Source organism: Mobula hypostoma, chromosome 6 (assembly GCF_963921235.1).
Source record: "Mobula hypostoma chromosome 6, sMobHyp1.1, whole genome shotgun sequence".
NCBI lineage: Eukaryota > Metazoa > Chordata > Chondrichthyes > Myliobatiformes > Myliobatidae > Mobula > Mobula hypostoma.
Window position 1 is genome coordinate 183,741,573 of NC_086102.1, and position 23,890 is coordinate 183,765,462.

At 37.3% G+C, this 23,890-nt stretch overlaps 1 protein-coding gene across 8 annotated transcripts in view; it reads left to right on the forward strand.

Moving 5' to 3' along the window:
• Positions 1-23,890, forward strand: part of heg1 (heart development protein with EGF-like domains 1) — a 126,472-nt gene that overhangs the window by 90,652 nt on the left and 11,930 nt on the right. For 2 of the 8 annotated variants that reach the window (XR_010018466.1, XR_010018467.1), the window contains exons 14-15: positions 5,199-5,222; positions 6,170-6,193. The gene's annotated coding sequence lies outside the window, so the exon portion shown is untranslated. Of the gene's footprint in view, positions 1-5,198; positions 5,223-6,169; positions 6,194-7,954; positions 7,988-13,323; positions 13,348-18,722; positions 18,747-23,890 lie in introns of those variants that run through there. The other 6 variants (XR_010018465.1, XR_010018468.1, XR_010018464.1 and 3 more) reach the window with 6 other exon arrangements.

The following is a 23,890-nucleotide window of genomic DNA, read 5'->3' on the forward strand; positions in this document are numbered from 1 at the left end:
TTGTATGTGTTCGCTGCTGCTGACTCGTCCATATTATTTCTCCCTTTCCCGAATCTGTAACAGCTCCTGCTTCCCGTAGGATGTCTGTTCCAAGGATTGTGCCCTCATTATTTGGACATACCCAGAAACACACTGGAAGCCACACTCCTCCGATTTCTAGTATCTGCGACTCGCTTCTTTCTGCTTTTACTGTTTTCCCTCCCACACCCCTGATATAACTGGCCTGTCCGGTTGTTGGTAAGGGTAAGTCTGTGCCCCTGTGTCCACTAACATACTGCATTGCCGTCCCCCTAACAATGCCGTTGTGTATAACTGCGGGTCATCAGTGCTGGCAGTGTAGCCCCCAGCCACATCTTTTTCTGCCCTAAGAGGCGCCGTTCCTAGCTCTTTTATCTGATCCATAGTCAGACTGGTTGCTGATGGGGTGAGTGACTGAGTGTCTGCTGTGACCTTTGCCTGGGTTATCCCCCTCCCTTTTGGACACTGTCTCCATCCATGTCCCGACAGGCCACAGCTGTAGCATATCAGCTCTTTCACTGTCTTATACCTGGTCCGGCAGTCCTTTGCTAGGTGTCCTGGCTGCCGGCAAGCAAAACAAACTCTCCGGGACATCACAGCAGCTGCATCCACTATACCCACTTTATGATTTCTCTTGCCTTTTCTTTGGTCTATCTCACTGGCCTATGAAACTATCGTAGAGTAGGTGGACCCTACCATTATGCCTAAATCTAAAACTTCCTGGTGGGCTGAGCTCAGACCTTCCTTCAGCATTTTTAGGAAGACTGGGCCATCCCTCCCTGGATTATCCAACCCTGAATACTCCTCATATGCTCGGTATTTACGTTCTGCATAATCCATGGCTGTCTCGTCAGCCCTCTGGGTCACTGCCATTATCATTCCCCAGCTACTCTCGCCTCCCCCCAGCCGCTGCCTCACTTCCCCTTTAAAAGAGCGATATCTTTCTTCGTTACTGGCACTCCCGGTAAGTTGCCCATGTACCATCCCGCACCCCCTGGGCCATCCTGTCCCACATATTCCTCAGGTACTTGGCTTTCACTAACACGTGTATATCTTTAGGGTGCATCTGGTGAATTTCAACCATTTCCTCGAGATGCCAGAATTCTGAATTCCCATAGGCGACTTTAAGTGAGGGCAACTCAGACAAAATGCTCTGTTTCTCCCCGGGGGTGAAGGGCTTATGAATAGTCATAATCAAGGTCAAGGGCTGGCTCGGATCATCAGGGCTCTCAACCTGATGTTGCCTGAACTCAATAGGTACCATTCTGGTTGATCTATCTGGGTACAACCTCTCCCTGAGATATCCCGACACTAATTCCCACACTACGCAAAATATCAAAGACAGGTAGCAGTTAAACAGTACATATTTAAAACCACAGAGTACGTATTCCACAATCTGCCACCTTTGGGTACCTGAACTCATGATGCCTGCTGTACTCCTTTGTATCACTCTTGCAAACGCATACACTAAAATGCAGCTCCCCCAACGAGTATACACACCCCTACTCTGGCATCTCGAACCGTACCGTTGGTTACCACCTTTCGCAACTGGTGGTCCAAGTCTCACCAAGTTAACCAAGGTAACATGCAAAGATTCCTCACTTACATAAACACACACGCACACGCACACACTACTTTAATATCTACCAGTTCAGCTCTCCACGTTCGTGATACCTCGTGTCCGTGCACCACTGACCAAACAGATCCGAGTGTGAGTGTTATTTTAGAAAAATACTCACCAACTTAGACTGCTAGGAACACTGGCCACATGACGGGTCATGAAATATCCCACTCCTGACACCAAATGTTGAGCGTGGATGAAATCATCAGAGAGACAGAGTTACTAGTAGATATAAAGCAGCTTCTTTATTCAACACAACATGGTATAGCAGGGATCATACAGACAGAGATGCTTTCGGTAGAAAGGTCTGCTAGCCCAATGTGGGCTTGATATTTATATGCTAAACACAAAGGCAATTGCTACTTAAAAAGTTATGGACAATGCTTCCTTTTGAAGCTACATACAAAACATCACACCTTCTGACTTCATCCTTTCCTTCCAACGCCAACATGTCTGGGTTGGTACCCACAGCCTTTAGGAATACAAGTTAAATCCACAATACATTTATTTGGCATTTTATGTGCTAACATAGAAGACAATTAATATTTATAAAGCATAGATAGTACTGTCTTCGAAACTACAGCTTCTGGTCAAACTACGGCACCAGAAGCATCTGGTATTCACACCTTTTTAGGAAGCGCATTGTTGTGGACTCAATCCACAGTACTTTGTCAAGTAGAAGTCTGGTGGCCGAAGTCATTTAAGTGTAAATGAATCATCTACCCAAAAAACTCACTCTAACAAATACCAATAGAAAATAGCTTCAACTAAATTGTACATCAATCTCTTTTACAGGAATTGGCATGATAAACAGATTAGATAAGAGGTGTAAATTTCGTTCTGATTGTTACAATTTCAGTGAAATAGCCATTGGTCATTGGAAATTAAGTAAATTGAACTTGATATATCAATGTATTTTCTCACATCAATTCTTAACCTTTCAAGAGTCTGTCATAATTAGCCATATTTGCTTTCTGACACTATTTCAGAGAAATAGTGCTCAAAAAGCTCCCTTCACACTGAAGGGATTATTTTAGTCAGCTCTGACTTCCATTCCCTACAGCACAGGGGTGGCCAACCTTCTTTGCACCGCGGACTGGTTTAATATTGACAATATTCTTGCGGACTGGCCGACCCGGGGGGGGGGGGGTGTTCAAGTGGGGTTAAACTCACCTCAACATGTCTTTTACAGTTAGGGTTGCTAACTTTCTCACTCCCAAATAAGGAACAAAAATAGCAGTCAAATCCTGGGACACTTTACCCCAGGAAAGACTACCATGACCATGAAGCCTTGCGCGGGCACCTGTGTGCGCATGCGCGTACGTGCCGATTTTTTTTTCCCACGACTCGGTTTTACCTTCATCTTCTGGACTATACTGTACTTACATTATTTCTACTTTATACGGGCTGTGTATTTATCATATCATTCCTGCTTTTACTATAGTGTTATTTATTTTTGGCTTTATGTGTTATTTGGTATGATTTGGTAGGTTATTTTTTGGGTCTGGGAATGCTCAAAATTTTTTCCCATATAAATTAATTGCTTATTTGCTTCATGCCAATTCGGCATGAAAGGTTTCACAGGAACGATCTACCTTAGTGGGGGAAATACGGGACAAACCAACTTAGCCCAATATACGGGATGTCCTGGCAAATATGGGACAGTTGGCAAACCTATGTTCAAGTTCAACAGTGCGTGACAGGGAATGAGGAAAGATGCAGCTGACTTGTATCGTTTCCTCATGGCCCGGTAGCACATGCTTTGCAGCCCGGTACCGGTCCGTGGCCCGGTGGTTGGGGACCGCTGCCCTATAGCACAGGGGTGGCCAACCTTTTACATTCCATGCATCAATTTTTTCACGCACGAGTTCAGATGCACCATACAACTCGTGTACCCCCATTCAATTCTTGTAAAAATATGTTAATATGGACATATTAAGCATTTTACTTGATATATTAATTTAATATAAGAACAAGATAAACTATACTTAACTTAATGAGACTTTTAAAAAGTATATTTTGTCTTCTTTTGATTTCTTCCTTTTTCTTGGTCACATATTCTTTCCATAACTCAGACCCAAGCACTAGCTTCAGTTTTCCTTCTATTTCAGTCAGATGTTGCGTATTACAGTCTCTATTAAGATCCTGTCTTCTATTATGTGAGAAAGTGTTTTCACAAACAATGCACAACAGTTTTTCCGACGGACCCACTAGAAACAAGAACTCATTTTCCCACTGTTCATTGAGTTCACACTTACTATCACTTTCTGCTTTTCTTTTGCCCTTTTCTTTTGCACTGTGATGGGTAACTGAATGTAAAAACAAGGCTTAATTTTTGAATAAGTACAAAACTGCAAATGTTCACAAAGGACGAACAAAGCACAACTCCGTAGCGCACGAGTGTCAATTGACTGACTGGCAAAAACCTGCGACGCACCGCTGGTGCAGACGCCTGGCGCCTCAGGATCAAACAAGTATCAAACCTGTATTGAACAGTTACGGAACGAATGCAGAACAAAAGTCCTTCCTTCCCAGTTTGACCGATTGAACATTTTTTAAATTCAAAACAGATTAATATCAAAAAAGATAACATTCGCCAAAAGACATGCATGAAATAATAAAATCACTAAAAATAATTGCCAGTTTTAGATTTATTCTCAGTAAAACCCTTTTCTAGTTCTAAGCTACTTGAATTCCTGTTATAGATTTCTTTTTCTAACAAATCGGTTTTTGGTTAATACTTTTTGCATGAGTAGGCTTACTTTTTATTATTATCAAGGGGGTGCAATGCGCAACTACTAATCATCCAATGCAACACTTTCAGAACATCTGCCATACGTTGGCCATCACTGCCTTACGTTCTGTACCAGTCACACAAATATCTTCAGTTGATATTCTGTTATTAACTAAAACACAAAAGGAATTATGGCATTAATTGATAATGAAAATGAAAAACTGTTAAATCCCAAGAGCAGACATTGATAAAAAGATTTGGATAACGTGAGGTATACGATAGCTTCAATTAACTCCTACAACAATCTCTTTTACAGACAATGCCAATGAAAGGACATCAGATTGGAGCAAGAAAGTTTCACTGTCCTGGAGTCATGCTTCTAGGTTCAGACAACACTACAGCACAGAAAAAAAGCCCAAAGGCTGATCAATCCATGCCAATCCATTGATCTGCACTATACTATAGCACTCCCATCCATGTACCTATCTAAATTTCACTTCAATGTTCCAATCAGAATCACATCAACCAACTGTGCTGTCATCTTGTTCCTCACTCTCACTATCTTCTGAGTGAAGATGTTCCTTTTCATGTTCACGTTAAACATTTCAACTTTAACCCTGAAACCATGATCATTAGCTCAGGCAAATTTTCAATCAACGTCTTTGCACTGTGCGATATTAATGGGATTTGAAGATTTATTTCTGAAAATGCTTTCATGAGGGTTAAGTACATTGGACTGGGTCAGTTATCTAAGATAACATGAGTATTTGGACATTACTAATAGAAAATAGCTTCAACTAAATTGTACATCAATCTCTTTTACAGTTAATGGCAGAAATAACACGACAGGTAGGAGCAATAAATTTTCGTTCTGATTGTAACAATTTCAGTGAAATGGCCATTGGTTATTGGAAATTAAGTGAATTGAACTTGATATTTCAATATATTTTCTCATATCAATTCTTACCTTTAGAAGATACTCTGTTATAATGTATTGGCTTTCTGACAATATTTCAGAGAAATAGTACTCAACTGAGCTACATGCACATTGAAGGGATTATTTTAATCACTTCTGACTTCCATTCCCTCTAGTGGCTGGGCAATATTTTTGACTGAGAAATGAATACTTTAAAATTCTCTCCTATTTCCTGTTCCTCGGTGGAATGCACTTAGGAAACAATGCAGTCCTTGCTAAGTTTTGGATTCCAGGACCACTTCACAAGTACTCCCCAAAATTGGGCAATGTTACTGTGCAAGATTTATAACAGCAACCAGTTCTGAAGCAAACAATTTATTCTGCTCGATAACAGTAAAAGTTGAACCACAACAGCACTAAATTTCCTCAGAATTTTGAAGGGCCGCATTGATTTGGAAGAATAGCGAGATGCAAATGAATTGAGCGATAGATGATTGAGTAAGTTGTGCCAATCCACGAAGCCATCACTACAGCATGCAAGGTTTGGCTCATTGAAGAAAAAAAATCAGTTGATTTCCACTGCAAGAAAGTGATCTGAGATAAAATTTGTTTATGGATAATATAAACTTCATCCCTTTCTTGAAATTTTACGATGTTTATCAAGGGAGATGAAGGTAAAGTTATTAGAGTGTTTATTATGGAAAAACATCTCTGACATCGTCTGTCAATCAGAGCAGATGGAAGCTTGTCACTGGAGAACATTTTACGCATTTCAGCACCATTAACTGTGAACTATTCTGCATTTGATACAATCACATCGACGTCTGAAATTCTGCATTCGATAGTTTCATATTAAATTTTATAATTTTCTCTTTTGCAGTGACGAACTCACCAACACCAACAGGTATGATTGAACGTTTCCATCCCAGTCTTTCAAGTGAATATAATTGGGATTTCTTAGACCACTTTTCCTTTTTCCTTTTCCTTTGAAATATACACACACATATCTTCAGTTGAAATTCTGTTATTGTCCATGACTCTCAAGGCATCAATTGATAAGGAGAATGAAAAACTGTTAAATCCTATGAGCAGAGATTGATAAAAAGATTTGGATAATGTGAGGTATAGGATAGCTTTAATTAAATTATACAGCGATCTCTTTTACAGTCAATACCAATGAAAAGACATCAGATTTGAGCAAGAAAGTTTCACTGTGCTTATACGTTCATAGAACACAAGAGAACAGAAAAAAGGCCCAAAGGCTGATCAATCCATGGCAATCCATTGATCTGCCTGGGTCCATTGAGCTGCACTATGCTATAGCACTCCCATCCATGTACCTATCTAAATTTCACTTCAATATTGAAATCAGAATCACGTCAACCAACTGTGCTGTCATCTTGTTCCTCACTCTCACTATCTTCTGAGTGAAGATGTTCCTCTTCATGTTTACCTTAAACATTTCAACTTTAACCATGAAACCATCATCACTAGCTCAGCCAGATTTTTAAGCATCCTCTTTGCACTGTGCGATATTAACGGGATTTGAAGGTGATTTATTTCTGAAAATGCTTTCATGAGGATTAAGTACATTAGAATGGGTCAGTTATCTAAGATAACATGAGTATTTGGACATTACTAATAGAAAATAGCTTCAACTAAATTGTACATCAATCTCTTTCACAGTCAAAGGCACAAATAACATAACAAGTAAGAGCAATAAATGTTCGTTCTGATTGTAACAATTTCAGTGAAATGGCTATTGGTCATTGGAAATTAAGTGAATTGAACTTGATATTTCAATATATTTTCTCACATCAATTCTAACATTTAGAAGATACTCTGATATAATTAGAGATAAAATATTTGCTTTCTGACGATATTTCAGAGAAATAGTACTCCCTGCACATTGGAGGGATTATTTTAATCATTTCTGACTTCCATTCCCGCGAGTGGCTGGGCAATATTTTTGACTGAGAAATGAATACATTACAAGGCTCTACAATTCTCTCATATTTCCTGGTCCTCGGTGGAATTTACTAAGGAAACAATGAACTCCCAGCTAAGTTTTGGATTACAGAACCACTTCACAAGCACTTCTCAAAACTGGGCAATGTTGCTGTGTAAGGTTTACAACAGCAAAAGGTTCTGAAGCCAACATTTATTCAGACCGATAACCGTAAAATTTGTACCACAGCAGGACTAAATTAGATTTGAATTTTCAAGGATCGATTTGATTTGGAAAAATAGTGAGATGCAAATGATTTGAGCGATAGATCATTCAGTAAGTTGTGCCAATCCACGAAGCCATCACTACAGCATGCAAGGTTTAGCTCATTCAAGAAATAGTATCAGTTGATTTCCATTGCAGGAAAGTGACCTGAGATAAAATTTCTTCATGGTTAATACAAAATTCATCGCTTTCTTGTAACTTTACAATGTGTATGAGGGAGATGAAGGTTAAGTTATTAGAGTAGTTATTTTGGTGAAACTTCTCTGACATCCTCTGGCAATCAGAGAAGACGGAAGCTTGTCACTGGAGAACATTTGACGCATTTCAGCACCATTAACTGTGAACTATTCTGCATTTGATACAATCACATCGACGTCTGAAATTCTGCATTCGATAGTTTCATATTAAATTTTATAATTTTCTCTTTTTCAGTGACGACCTCACCAACACCAACAGGTATGATCTGAACGTTTCCATCCCAGTCTTTCAAGTGAATATAATTGGGATTTCTTTGACAACTTTTCCTTTTTCCTTTGAAATATTCACACAAATATCTTCAGTTGATATTCTGTTATTGACCATGACTCTAAAGGGATTAAGGCATCAATTGATAAGGAGAATGAAAAACTGTCAAATCCTAGGAGCAGAGATTGATAAAAAGATCCTGATAAAGTAAGGTATAGGATAGCTTAAATTAAATTAAACAGCAATCTCTTTTACAGTCAATGCCAATGAAAGGACATCAGATTGGAGCAAGAAAGTTTCACTGTGCTGGAGTCATGCTTATAGGTTCATAGAAAACGACAGCATAGAAAAAAGGCCCAAAGGCTGATCAATCCATGCCAATCCATTGATCTGCCTGCGTCCATTGAGCTGCACTATGCGATAGCACTCCCATCCATGTACCTATCTAAATTTCACTTCAATGTTGAAATCATAATCACGTCAACCACCTGTGCTGTCATCTTGTTCCTCACTCTCACTATCTTCTGAGTGAAGTTGTTCCTCTTCATGTTCAACTTGAACATTTCAGTGTTAAAGCTGAAAGCATGATCACTACCTCAGCCAGATTTTCAAGCATCCTCTTTGCACGGTGCGATACTAATGGGATTTGAAGGTGATTTATTTCTGAAAATGCTTTCATGAGTATTAACTACATTAGACTGGCTCAGTTATCTAAGATAACGAGCACTTTGACAATACTAATAGAAAATAGCTTCAACTAAATTGTACATCAATCTCTTTTACAGTTAATGGCACAAATAACATGACAGGCAGGAGCAATAAATTTTCATTCTGATTATACAATTTCAGTGAAATGGCTATTGGTCATTGAAAATTAAGTGAATGGAACTTGATATTTCAATATATTTTCTCATATCAATTCTTACCTTTAGAAGATACTCTGTTATAATATATTTGCTTTCTGACAATATTTCAGAGAAATAGTACTCAACTGAGCTCCCTGCACATTGGAGGGATTATTTTAATGAGTTCTGACTTCCATTCCCTCTTGTGGCTGGGCAATATTTTTGACTGAGAGATGAAGACTTTAAAATTCTCTCATATTTCCTGGTCCTTTGTGGAATTTACTTAGGAAACAATGCAGTCCTTGCTCAGTTTTGGATTCCAGGAACACTTCACAAGTACTTCCCAAAACTGGGCAATGTTGCTGTGTAAGATTTACAACAGCAAGCGGTTCTGAAGCAATCAATTTATTCAGCTGGATAACAGTAAAAGTTGAACCACAACAGGACTAAATTTGCTCAGAATTTTGAAGGGCCGCTTTGATTTGGAAGAATACTGAGATGCAAATGATTTGAGCGATAGATCATTTAGAAAGTTGTGCCAATCCGCGAAGCCATCACTGCAGCATGCACAGTTTGGCTCATTGAAGAAAAAGTATCAGATGATTTCCATTGCAGGAAAGTGACCTGAGATAAAATGTCTTTATGGTTAATACAAAATTCATTGCTTTCTTGTAACTTTACAATGTGTATGAGGGAGATGAAGGTTAAGTTATTAGAGTGGTTATTTTGTAGAAGCTTCTCTGACATCCTCTGGCAATTAGAGAAGACGGAAGTTTGTCACTGGAGAACATTTGACGAATTTCAGCACCATTAACTGTGAACTATTCTGCATTTGATACAATCACATCGACGTCTGAAATTCTGCATTCGATAGTTTCATATTAAATTTTATAATTTTCTCTTTTTCAGTGACGACCTCACCAACACCAACAGGTATGATCTGAACGTTTCCATCCCAGTCTTTCGAGTGAATATAATTGGGATTTCTTTGACCACTTTTCCTTTGACCTTTAAATTATTCACACAAATATCTTCAGTTGATATTCTGTTATTGATCATGACTCTAAAGGGATTAAGGCATCAATTGATAAGGAGAATGAAAAACTGTTAAATCCTATGAGCAGAGATTGATAAAAAGATCTGGATAAAGTAAGGTATAGGATAGCTTAAATTAAATTAAACAGCAATCTCTTTTACAGTCAATGCCAATGAAAGGACATCAGATTGGAGCAAGAAAGTTTCACTGTTCTGGAGTCATGCTTATAGGTTCATAGAACACGACAGCACAGAAAAAAGGCCCAAAGGCTGATCAATCCATGCCAATCCATTGATCTGCCTGGGTCCATTGAGCTGCACTATGCTATAGCACTCCCATCCATGTACCTATCTAAATTTCACTTCAATGTTGAAATCAGAATCACGTCAACCACCTGTGCTGTCATCTTGTTCCTCACTCTCACTATCTTCTGAGTGAAGTTGTTCCTCTTCATGTTCAACTTAAACATTTCAGTGTTAAAGCTGAAAGCACGATCACTACCTCAGTCAGATTTTCAGGCATCCTCTTTGCACGGTGCGATACTAACGGGATTTGAAGGTGATTTATTTCTGAAAATGCTTTCATGAGTATTAAGTACATTAGACTGGCTCAGTTACCTAAGATAACGAGTACTTTGACAATACTCATAGAAAATAGCTTCAACTAAATTGTACATCAATCTCTTTTACAGTTAATGGCACAAATAACATGACAGGCAGGAGCAATAATTTTTCATTCTGATTGTACAATTTCAGTGAAATGGCTATTGGTCATTGAAAATTAAGTGAATGGAACTTGATATTTCAATATATTTTCTCATATCAATTCTTACCTTTCAAAGATACTCTGTTATAATATATTTGCTTTCTGACAATATTTCAGAGAAATAGTACTCAACTGAGCTCCCTGCACATTGAAGGGATTATTTTAATCAGTTTTGACTTCCATTCCCTCTAGTGGCTGGGCAATATTTTTGACTGAGAGATGAATACTTTAAAATTCTCTCATATTTCCTGGTCCTCGGTGGAATTTACTTAGGAAACAATGAACTCCCAGCTGAGTTTTGGATTCCAGGACCAATTCACAAGCACTTCTCAAAACTGGGCAATGTTGCTGTTTAAGGTTTACAACAGCAAACGGTTCTGAAGCCAACATTTATTCAGATCGATAACCGTAAAATTTGTACCACAGCAGGACTAAATTAGATCAGAATTTTCAAGGATCGCTTTGATTTGGAGAAATACTGAGATGCAATTGATTGAGCGATAGATCATTCAGTAAGTTGTGCCAATCCACGAAGCCATCACTACAGCATGCAAGGTTTGGCTCATTGAAGAAAAAGTATCAGATGATTTCCATTGCAGGAAAGTGACCTGAGATAAAATTTCTTTATGGTTAATACAAAATTCATCGCTTTCTTGTAACTTTACAATGTGTATGAGGGAGATGAAGGTTAAGTTATTAGAGTGGTTATTTTGGAGAAACTTCTCTGACATCCTCTGTCAATCAGAGCAGATGGAAGCTTGTCACTGGAGAACATTTGACGCATTTCAGCACCATTAACTGTGAACTATTCTGCATTTGATACAATCACATCGACATCTTAAATTCTGCATTCGATAGTTTCATATTCAATTTTATAATTTTCTCTTTTGCAGTGACGATCTCACCAACACTAACAGGTATGATCTGAACGTTTCCATCCCAGTCTTTCGAGTGAATATAATTGGGATTTCTTTGACCACTTTTCCTTTTTCCTTTTCCTTTGAAATATACACTCACATATCTTCAGTTGAAATTCTGTTATTGTCCATGACTCTCAAGGCATCAATTGATAAGGAGAATGAAAAACTGTTAAATCCTATGAGCAGAGATTGATAAAAAGATTTGGATAATGTGAGGGATAGGATAGCTTTAATTAAATTATACAGCAATCTCTTTTACAGTCAATACCAATGAAAATACATCAGATTGGAGCAAGAAAGTTTCACTGTGCTGGAGTCATGCTTATAGGTTCATAGAACATGACAGCACAGAAAAAAGTCCCAAAGGCTGATCAATCCATGCCAATCCATTGATCTGCCTGGGTCCATTGAGCTGCACTATGCTATAGCACTCCCATCCATGTACCTATCTAAATTTCACTTCAATGTTGAAATCAGAATCACGTCAACCACCTGTGCTGTCATCTTGTTCCTCACTCTCACTATCTTCTGAGTGAAGTTGTTCCTCTTCATGTTCACCTTAAACATTTCAACTTTAACCATGAAACCATCATCACTAGCTCAGCCAGATTTTCAAGCATCCTCTTTGCACTGTGCGATATTAATGGGATTTGAAGGTGATTTATTTCTGAAAATGCTTTCATGAGGATTAAGTACATTAGAATGGGTCAGTTATCGAAGATAACATGAGTATTTGGACATTAGTAACAGAAAATAGCTTCAACTAAATTGTACATCAATCCCTTTCACAGTCAAAGGCACAAATAACATAACAAGTAAGAGCAATAAATGTTCATTCTGATTGAAACAATTTCAGTGAAATGGCTATTGGTCATTGAAAATTAAGTGAATGGAACTTGATATTTCAATATATTTTCTCATATCAATTCTTACCTTTAGAAGATACTCTGTTATAATATATTGGCTTTCTGACAATATTTCAGAGAAATAGTACTCAACTGAGCTGCATGCATATTGAAGGGATTATTTTAATCAGTTCTGACTTCCATTCCCTCGAGTGGCTGGGCAATATTTTTGACTGAGAGATGAATACATTACAAGGCTCTACAATTCTCTCATATTTCCTGGTCCTCGGTGGAATTTACTTAGGAAACAATGAACTCCCAGCTAAGTTTTGGATTCCAGGACCACTTCACAAGCACTTCTCAAAACTGGGCACTGTTGCTGTGTAAGGTTTACAACAGCAAACGGTTCTGAAGCCAACATTTATTCAGATCGATAACTGTAAAATTTGTACAACAGCAGGACTAAATTAGATCAGAATTTTCAAGGATCGCTTTGATTTGGAAAAATAGTGAGATGCAAATGATTTGAGCGATAGATCATTTAGAAAGTTGTGCCAATCTGCGAAGCCCTCACTACAGCATGCAACGTTTGACTCATTGAAGAAAAAAAATCAGTTGATTTCCATTGTAGGAAAGAGACCTGAGATAAAATTTCTTTATGGTTAATACAAAATTCATTGCTTTCTTGTAACTTTACAATGTGTATGAGGGAGATGAAGGTTAAGTTATTAGAGTGGTTATTTTGGAGAAACTTCCCTGACATCCTCTGGCAATCAGAGAAGACGGAAGCTTGTCACTGGAGAACATTTGACGCATTTCAGCACCGTTAACTGTGAACTATTCTGCATTTGATACAATCACATCGACGTCTGAAATTCTGCATTCGATAGTTTCATATTAAATTTTATAATTTTCTCTTTTTCAGTGACGACCTCACCAACACCAACAGGTATGATCTGAACGTTTCCATCCCAGTCTTTCAAGTGAATATAATTGGGATTACTTTGACCACTTTTCCTTTTTCCTTTGAAATATTCACACAAATATCTTCAGTTGATATTCTGTTATTGACCATGACTCTAAAGGGATTAAGGCATCAATTGATAAGGAGAATGAAAAACTGTTAAATCCTATGAGCAGAGATTGATAAAAAGATCTGGATAAAGTAAGGTATAGGATAGCTTAAATTAAATTAAACAGCAATCTCTTTTACAGTCAATGCCAATGAAAGGACATCAGATTGGAGCAAGAAAGTTTCACTGTGCTGGAGTCATGCTTATAGGTTCATAGAACACGACAGCACAGAAAAAAGGCCCAAAGGCTGATCAATCCATGCCAATCCATTGATCTGCCTGGGTCCATTGAGCTGCACTATGCTATAGCACTCCCATCCATGTACCTATCTAAATTTCACTTCAATGTTGAAATCAGAATCACCTCAACCACCTGTGCTGTCATCTTGTTCCTCACTCTCACTATCTTCTGAGTGAAGTTGTTCCTCTTCATGTTCAACTTAAACATTTCAGTGTTAAAGCTGAAAGCATGATCACTACCTCAGCCAGATTTTCAAGCATCCTCTTTGCACGGTGCGATACTAACGGGATTTGAAGGTGATTTATTTCTGAAAATGCTTTCATGAGTATTAAGTACATTAGACTGGCTCAGTTACCTAAGATAGCGAGTACTTTGACAATACTAATAGAAAATAGCTTCAACTAAATTGTACATCAATCTCTTTTACAATTAATGGCACAAATAACATGACAGGCAGGAGCAATAAATTTTCATTCCAGTTGTACAATTTCAGTGAAATGGCTATTGGTCATTGAAAATTAAGTGAATGGAACTTGATATTTCAATATATTTTCTCATATCAATTCTTACCTTTAGAAGATACTCTGTTATAATATATTGGCTTTCTGACAATATTTCAGAGAAATAGTACTCAACTGAGCTACATGCACATTGAAGGGATTATTTTAATCAGTTCTGACTGCCATTCCCTCTAGTGGCTGGGCAATATTTTTGACTGAGAGATGAATACTTTACAAGGCTCTACAATTCTCTCATATTTCCTGGTCCTCGGTGGAATTTACTTAGGAAACAATGAACTCCCAGCTAAGTTTTGGATTCCAGGACCAATTCACAAGCACTTCTCAAAACTGGGCAATGTTGCTGTTTAAGGTTTACAACAGCAAACGGTTCTGAAGCCAACATTTATTCAGATCGATAACCATAAAATTTGTACCACAGCAGGACTAAATTAGATCAGAATTTTCAAGGATCGCTTTGACTTGGGAAAATAGTGAGATGCAAATGATTTGAGCGATAGATCATTCAGTAAGTTGTGCCAATCCGCGAAGCCATTACTACAGCATGCAAGGTTTGGCTCATTGAAGAAAAAGTATCAGATGATTTCCATTGCAGTAAAGTGACCTGAGATAAAATTTCTTTATGGTTAATACAAAATTCATTGCTTTCTTGTAACTTTACAATGTGTATGAGGGAGATGAAGGTTAAGTTATTAGAGTGGTTATTTTGGAGAAACTTCTCTGACATCCTCTGTCAATCAGAGCAGATGGAAGCTTGTCACTGGAGAACATTTGACGCATTTCAGCACCATTAACTGTGAACTATTCTGCATTTGATACAATCACATCGACGTCTTAAATTCTGCATTGGATAGTTTCATATTAAATTTTATAATTTTCTCTTTTTCAGTGACGACCTCACCAACACCAACAGGTATGATCTGAACGTTTCCATCCCAGTCTTTCGAGTGAATATAATTGGGATTTCTTTGACCACTTTTCCTTTTTCCTTTTCCTTTGAAATATACACTCACATATCTTCAGTTGAAATTCTGTTATTGTCCATGACTCTCAAGGCATCAATTGATAAGGAGAATGAAAAACTGTTAAATCCTGTGAGCAGAGATTGATAAAAAGATCTGGATAAAGTAAGGGATAGGATAGCTTAAATTAAATTAAACAGCAATCTCTTTTACAGTCAATACCAATGAAAATACATCAGATTGGAGCAAGAAAGTTTCACTGTGCTGGAGTCATGCTTATAGGTTCATAGAACACGACAGCACAGAAAAAAGTCCCAAAGGCTGATCAATCCATGCCAATCCATTGATCTGCCTGGGTCCATTGAGCTACACTATGCTATAGCACTCCCATCCATGTACCTATCTAAATTTCACTTCAATGTTGAAATCAGAATCACGTCAACCACCTGTGCTGTCATCTTGTTCCTCACTCTCACTATCTTCTGAGTGAAGTTGTTCCTCTTCATGTTCACCTTAAACATTTCAACTTTAACCATGAAACCATCATCACTAGCTCAGCCAGATTTTCAAGCATCCTCTTTGCACTGTGCGATATTAATGGGATTTGAAGGTGATTTATTTCTGAAAATGCTTTCATGAGGATTAAGTACATTAGAATGGGTCAGTTATCTAAGATAACATGAGTATTTGGACATTACTAATAGAAAATAGCTTCAACTAAATTGTACATCAATCTCTTTCACAGTCAAAGGCACAAATAACATAACAAGTAAGAGCAATAAATGTTCGTTCTGATTATATCAATTTCAGTGAAATGGCTATTGGTCATTGGAAATTAAGTAAATTGAACTTGATATTTCAATATATTTCCTCACATCAATTCTAACTTTTAGAAGATAGTCTGATATAATTTGAGATAAAATATTTCCTTTCTGACGATATTTCCGAGAAATAGTACTCAACTGAGCTCCCTGCACATTGGAGGGATTATTTTAATCAGTTCTGACTTCCATTCTCTCTCGTGGCTGGGCAATATTTTTGACTGAGAGATGAATACATTACAAGGCTCTACAATTCTCTCATATTTCCTGGTCCTCGGTGGAATTTACTTAGGAAACAATGAACTCCCAGCTAAGTTTTGGATTCCAGGACCACTTCACAAGCACTTCTCAAAACTGGGCAATGTTGATGTGTAAGGTTTACAACAGCAAAAGGTTCTGAAGCCAACATTTATTCAGATCGATAACCGTAAAATTTGTACCACAGCAGGACTAAATTAGATCAGAATTTTCAAGGATCGCTTTGATTTGGAAAAATAGTGAGATGCAAATAATTTGAGCGATAGATCATTTAGAAAGTTGTGCCAATCCGCGAAGCCATCACTACAGCATGCAAGGTTTGGCTCATTGAAGAAAAAAAATCAGTTGATTTCCATTGCAGGAAAGTGACCTGAGATAAAATTTCTTTATGGTTAATACAAAATTCATTGCTTTCTTGTAACTTTACAATGTGTATGAGGGAGATGAAGGTTAAGTTATTAGAGTGGTTATTTTGGAGAAACTTCTCTGACATCCTCTGGCAATCAGAGAAGACGGAAGCTTGTCACTGGAGAACATTTGACGCATTTCAGCACCGTTAACTGTGAACTATTCTGCATTTGATACAATCACATCGACGTCTAAAATTCTGCATTTGATAGTTTCATATTAAATTTTATAATTTTCTCTTTTTCAGTGACGACCTCACCAACACCAACAGGTATGATCTGAACGTTTCCATCCCAGTCTTTCAAGTGAATATAATTGGGATTTCTTTGACCACTTTTCCTTTTTCCTTTGAAATATTCACACAAATATCTTCAGTTGATATTCTGTTATTGACCATGACTCTAAAGGGATTAAGGCATCAATTGATAAGGAGAATGAAAAACTGTTAAATCCTATGAGCAGAGATTGATAAAAAGATCTGGATAAAGTAAGGTATAGGATAGCTTAAATTAAATTAAACAGCAATCTCTTTTACAGTCAATGCCAATGAAAGGACATCAGATTGGAGCAAGAAAGTTTCACTGTGCTGGAGTCATGCTTATAGGTTCATAGAACACGACAGCACAGAAAAAAGGCCCAAAGGCTGATCAATCCATGCCAATCCATTGATCTGCCTGGGTCCATTGAGCTGCACTATGCTATAGCACTCCCATCCATGTACCTATCTAAATTTCACTTCAATGTTGAAATCAGAATCACCTCAACCACCTGTGCTGTCATCTTGTTCCTCACTCTCACTATCTTCTGAGTGAAGTTGTTCCTCTTCATGTTCAACTTAAACATTTCAGTGTTAAAGCTGAAAGCATGATCACTACCTCAGCCAGATTTTCAAGCATCCTCTTTGCACGGTGCGATACTAACGGGATTTGAAGGTGATTTATTTCTGAAAATGCTTTTATGAGTATTAAGTACATTAGACTGGCTCAGTTACCTAAGATAACGAGTACTTTGACAATACTAATAGAAAATAGCTTCAACTAAATTGTACATCAATCTCTTTTACAATTAATGGCACAAATAACATGACAGGCAGGAGCAATAAATTTTCATTCTGATTGTACAATTTCAGTGAAATGGCTATTGGTCATTGAAAATTAAGTGAATGGAACTTGATATTTCAATATATTTTCTCATATCAATTCTTACCTTTAGAAGATACTCTGTTATAATATATTGGCTTTCTGACAATATTTCAGAGAAATAGTACTCAACTGAGCTACATGCACATTGAAGGGATTATTTTAATCAGTTCTGACTTCCATTCCCTCTAGTGGCTGGGCAATATTTTTGACTGAGAGATGAATACATTACAAGGCTCTACAATTCTCTCATATTTCCTGGTCCTCGGTGGAATTTACTTAGGAAACAATGAACTCCCAGCTAAGTTTTGGATTCCAGGACCAATTCACAAGCACTTCTCAAAACTGGGCACTGTTGCTGTGTAAGGTTTACAACAGCAAACGGTTCTGAAGCCAACATTTATTCAGATCGATAACCGTAAAATTTGTACCACAGCAGGACTAAATTAGATCAGAATTTTCAAGGATCGCTTTGATTTGGAAAAATAGTGAGATGCAAATGATTTGAGCGATAGATCATTTAGAAAGTTGTGCCAATCTGCGAAGCCATCACTACAGCATGCAAGGTTTGGCTCATTGAAGAAAAAAAATCAGTTGATTTCCATTGCAGGAAAGTGACCTGAGATAAAATTTCTTTATGGTTAATACAAAATTCATTGCTTTCTTGTAACTTTACAATGTGTATGAGGGAGATGAAGGTTAAGTTATTAGAGTGGTTATTTTGGAGAAACTTCTCTGACATCCTCTGGCAATCAGAGAAGACGGAAGCTTGTCACTGGAGAACATTTGACGCATTTCAGCACCGTTAACTGTGAACTATTCTGCATTTGATACAATCACATCGACGTCTAAAATTCTGCATTTGATAGTTTCATATTAAATTTTATAATTTTCTCTTTTTCAGTGACGACCTCACCAACACCAACAGGTATGATCTGAACGTTTCCATCCCAGTCTTTCAAGTGAATATAATTGGGATTTCTTTGACCACTTTTCCTTTTTCCTTTGAAATATTCACACAAATATCTTCAGTTGATATTCTGTTATTGACCATGACTCTAAAGGGATTAAGGCATCAATTGATAAGGAGAATGAAAAACTGTTAAATCCTATGAGCAGAGATTGATAAAAAGATCTGGATAAAGTAAGGTATAGGATAGCTTAAATTAAATTAAACAGCAATCTCTTTTACAGTCAATGCCAATGAAAGGACATCAGATTGGAGCAAGAAAGTTTCACTGTGCTGGAGTCATGCTTATAGGTTCATAGAACACGACAGCACAGAAAAAAGGCCCAAAGGCTGATCAATCCATGCCAATCCATTGATCTGCCTGGGTCCATTGAGCTGCACTATGCTATAGCACTCCCATCCATGTACCTATCTAAATTTCACTTCAATGTTGAAATCAGAATCACCTCAACCACCTGTGCTGTCATCTTGTTCCTCACTCTCACTATCTTCTGAGTGAAGTTGTTCCTCTTCATGTTCAACTTAAACATTTCAGTGTTAAAGCTGAAAGCATGATCACTACCTCAGCCAGATTTTCAAGCATCCTCTTTGCACGGTGCGATACTAACGGGATTTGAAGGTGATTTATTTCTGAAAATGCTTTTATGAGTCTTAAGTACATTAGACTGGCTCAGTTACCTAAGATAACGAGTACTTTGACAATACTAATAGAAAATAGCTTCAACTAAATTGTACATCAATCACTTTTACAATTAATGGCACAAATAACATGACAGGCAGGAGCAATAAATTTGCATTCTGATTGTACAATTTCAGTGAAATGGCTATTGGTCATTGAAAATTAAGTGAATGGAACTTGATATTTCAATATATTTTCTCATATCAATTCTTACCTTTAGAAGATACTCTGTTATAATATATTGGCTTTCTGACAATATTTCAGAGAAATAGTGCTCAACTGAGCTACATGCACATTGAAGGGATTATTTTAATCAGTTCTGACTTCCATTCCCTCTAGTGGCTGGGCAATATTTTTGACTGAGAGATGAATACATTACAAGGCTCTACAATTCTCTCATATTTCCTGGTCCTCGGTGGAATTTACTTAGGAAACAATGAACTCCCAGCTAAGTTTTGGATTCCAGGACCAATTCACAAGCACTTCTCAAAACTGGGCAATGTTGCTGTTTAAGGTTTACAACAGCAAACGGTTCTGAAGCCAACATTTATTCAGATCGATAACCATAAAATTTGTACCACAGCAGGACTAAATTAGATCAGAATTTTCAAGGATCGCTTTGACTTGGGAAAATAGTGAGATGCAAATGATTTGAGCGATAGATCATTCAGTAAGTTGTGCCAATCTGCGAAGCCATTACTACAGCATGCAAGGTTTGGCTCATTGAAGAAAAAAAATCAGTTGATTTCCATTGCAGGAAAGTGACCTGAGATAAAATTTCTTTATGGTTAATACAAAATTCATTGCTTTCTTGTAACTTTACAATGTGTATGAGGGAGATGAAGGTTAAGTTATTAGAGTGGTTATTTTGGAGAAACTTCTCTGACATCCTCTGTCAATCAGAGCAGATGGAAGCTTGTCACTGGAGAACATTTGACGCATTTCAGCACCATTAACTGTGAACTATTCTGCATTTGATACAATCACATCGACATCTTAAATTCTGCATTGGATAGTTTCATATTAAATTTTATAATTTTCTCTTTTTCAGTGACGACCTCACCAACACCAACAGGTATGATCTGAACGTTTCCATCCCAGTCTTTCGAGTGAATATAATTGGGATTTCTTTGACCACTTTTCCTTTTTCCTTTTCCTTTGAAATATACACACAAATATCTTCAGTTGATATTCTGTTATTGACCATGACTCTAAAGGGATTAAGGCATCAATTGATAAGGAGAATGAAAAACTGTTAAATCCTGTGAGCAGAGATTGATAAAAAGATCTGGATAAAGTAAGGGATAGGATAGCTTAAATTAAATTAAACAGCAATCTCTTTTACAGTCAATACCAATGAAAATACATCAGATTGGAGCAAGAAAGTTTCACTGTGCTGGAGTCATGCTTATAGGTTCATAGAACACGACAGCACAGAAAAAAGGCCCAAAGGCTGATCAATCCATGCCAATCCATTGATCTGCCTGGGTCCATTGAGCTGCACTATGCTATAGCACTCCCATCCATGTACCTATCTAAATTTCACTTCAATGTTGAAATCAGAATCACCTCAACCACCTGTGCTGTCATCTTGTTCCTCACTCTCACTATCTTCTGAGTGAAGTTGTTCCTCTTCATGTTCAACTTAAACATTTCAGTGTTAAAGCTGAAAGCATGATCACTACCTCAGCCAGATTTTCAAGCATCCTCTTTGCACGGTGCGATACTAACGGGATTTGAAGGTGATTTATTTCTGAAAATGCTTTTATGAGTATTAAGTACATTAGACTGGCTCAGTTACCTAAGATAACGAGTACTTTGACAATACTAATAGAAAATAGCTTCAACTAAATTGTACATCAATCTCTTTTACAATTAATGGCACAAATAACATGACAGGCAGGAGCAATAAATTTTCATTCTGATTGTACAATTTCAGTGAAATGGCTATTGGTCATTGAAAATTAAGTGAATGGAACTTGATATTTCAATATATTTTCTCATATCAATTCTTACCTTTAGAAGATACTCTGTTATAATATATTGGCTTTCTGACAATATTTCAGAGAAATAGTACTCAACTGAGCTACATGCACATTGAAGGGATTATTTTAATCAGTTCTGACTTCCATTCCCTCTAGTGGCTGGGCAATATTTTTGACTGAGAGATGAATACATTACAAGGCTCTACAATTCTCTCATATTTCCTGGTCCTCGGTGGAATTTACTTAGGAAACAATGAACTCCCAGCTAAGTTTTGGATTCCAGGACCACTTCACAAGCACTTCTCAAAACTGGGCACTGTTGCTGTGTAAGGTTTACAACAGCAAACGGTTCTGAAGCCAACATTTATTCAGATCGATAACCGTAAAATTTGTACCACAGCAGGACTAAATTAGATCAGAATTTTCAAGGATCGCTTTGATTTGGAAAAATAGTGAGATGCAAATGATTTGAGCGATAGATCATTTAGAAAGTTGTGCCAATCCGCGAAGCCATCACTACAGCATGCAAGGTTTGGCTCATTGAAGAAAAAAAATCAGTTGATTTCCATTGCAGGAAAGTGACCTGAGATAAAATTTCTTTATGGTTAATACAAAATTCATTGCTTTCTTGTAACTTTACAATGTGTATGAGGGAGATGAAGGTTAAGTTATTAGAGTGGTTATTTTGGAGAAACTTCTCTGACATCCTCTGGCAATCAGAGAAGACGGAAGCTTGTCACTGGAGAACATTTGACGCATTTCAGCACCATTAACTGTGAACTATTCTGCATTTGATACAATCACATCGACGTCTAAAATTCTGCATTTGATAGTTTCATATTAAATTTTATAATTTTCTCTTTTTCAGTGACGACCTCACCAACACCAACAGGTATGATCTGAACGTTTCCATCCCAGTCTTTCAAGTGAATATAATTGGGATTTCTTTGACCACTTTTCCTTTTTCCTTTGAAATATTCACACAAATATCTTCAGTTGATATTCTGTTATTGACCATGACTCTAAAGGGATTAAGGCATCAATTGATAAGGAGAATGAAAAACTGTTAAATCCTATGAGCAGAGATTGATAAAAAGATCTGGATAAAGTAAGGTATAGGATAGCTTAAATTAAATTAAACAGCAATCTCTTTTACAGTCAATGCCAATGAAAGGACATCAGATTGGAGCAAGAAAGTTTCACTGTGCTGGAGTCATGCTTATAGGTTCATAGAACACGACAGCACAGAAAAAAGGCCCAAAGGCTGATCAATCCATGCCAATCCATTGATCTGCCTGGGTCCATTGAGCTGCACTATGCTATAGCACTCCCATCCATGTACCTATCTAAATTTCACTTCAATGTTGAAATCAGAATCACCTCAACCACCTGTGCTGTCATCTTGTTCCTCACTCTCACTATCTTCTGAGTGAAGTTGTTCCTCTTCATGTTCAACTTAAACATTTCAGTGTTAAAGCTGAAAGCATGATCACTACCTCAGCCAGATTTTCAAGCATCCTCTTTGCACGGTGCGATACTAACGGGATTTGAAGGTGATTTATTTCTGAAAATGCTTTTATGAGTATTAAGTACATTAGACTGGCTCAGTTACCTAAGATAACGAGTACTTTGACAATACTAATAGAAAATAGCTTCAACTAAATTGTACATCAATCTCTTTTACAATTAATGGCACAAATAACATGACAGGCAGGAGCAATAAATTTTCATTCTGATTGTACAATTTCAGTGAAATGGCTATTGGTCATTGAAAATTAAGTGAATGGAACTTGATATTTCAATATATTTTCTCATATCAATTCTTACCTTTAGAAGATACTCTGTTATAATATATTGGCTTTCTGACAATATTTCAGAGAAATAGTACTCAACTGAGCTACATGCACATTGAAGGGATTATTTTAATCAGTTCTGACTTCCATTCCCTCTAGTGGCTGGGCAATATTTTTGACTGAGAGATGAATACATTACAAGGCTCTACAATTCTCTCATATTTCCTGGTCCTCGGTGGAATTTACTTAGGAAACAATGAACTCCCAGCTAAGTTTTGGATTCCAGGACCACTTCACAAGCACTTCTCAAAACTGGGCAATGTTGATGTGTAAGGTTTACAACAGCAAAAGGTTCTGAAGCCAACATTTATTCAGATCGATAACCGTAAAATTTGTACCACAGCAGGACTAAATTAGATCAGAATTTTCAAGGATCGCTTTGATTTGGAAAAATAGTGAGATGCAAATAATTTGAGCGATAGATCATTTAGAAAGTTGTGCCAATCCGCGAAGCCATCACTACAGCATGCAAGGTTTGGCTCATTGAAGAAAAAAAATCAGTTAATTTCCATTGCAGGAAAGTGACCTGAGATAAAATTTCTTTATGGTTAATACAAAATTCATTGCTTTCTTGCAACTTTACAA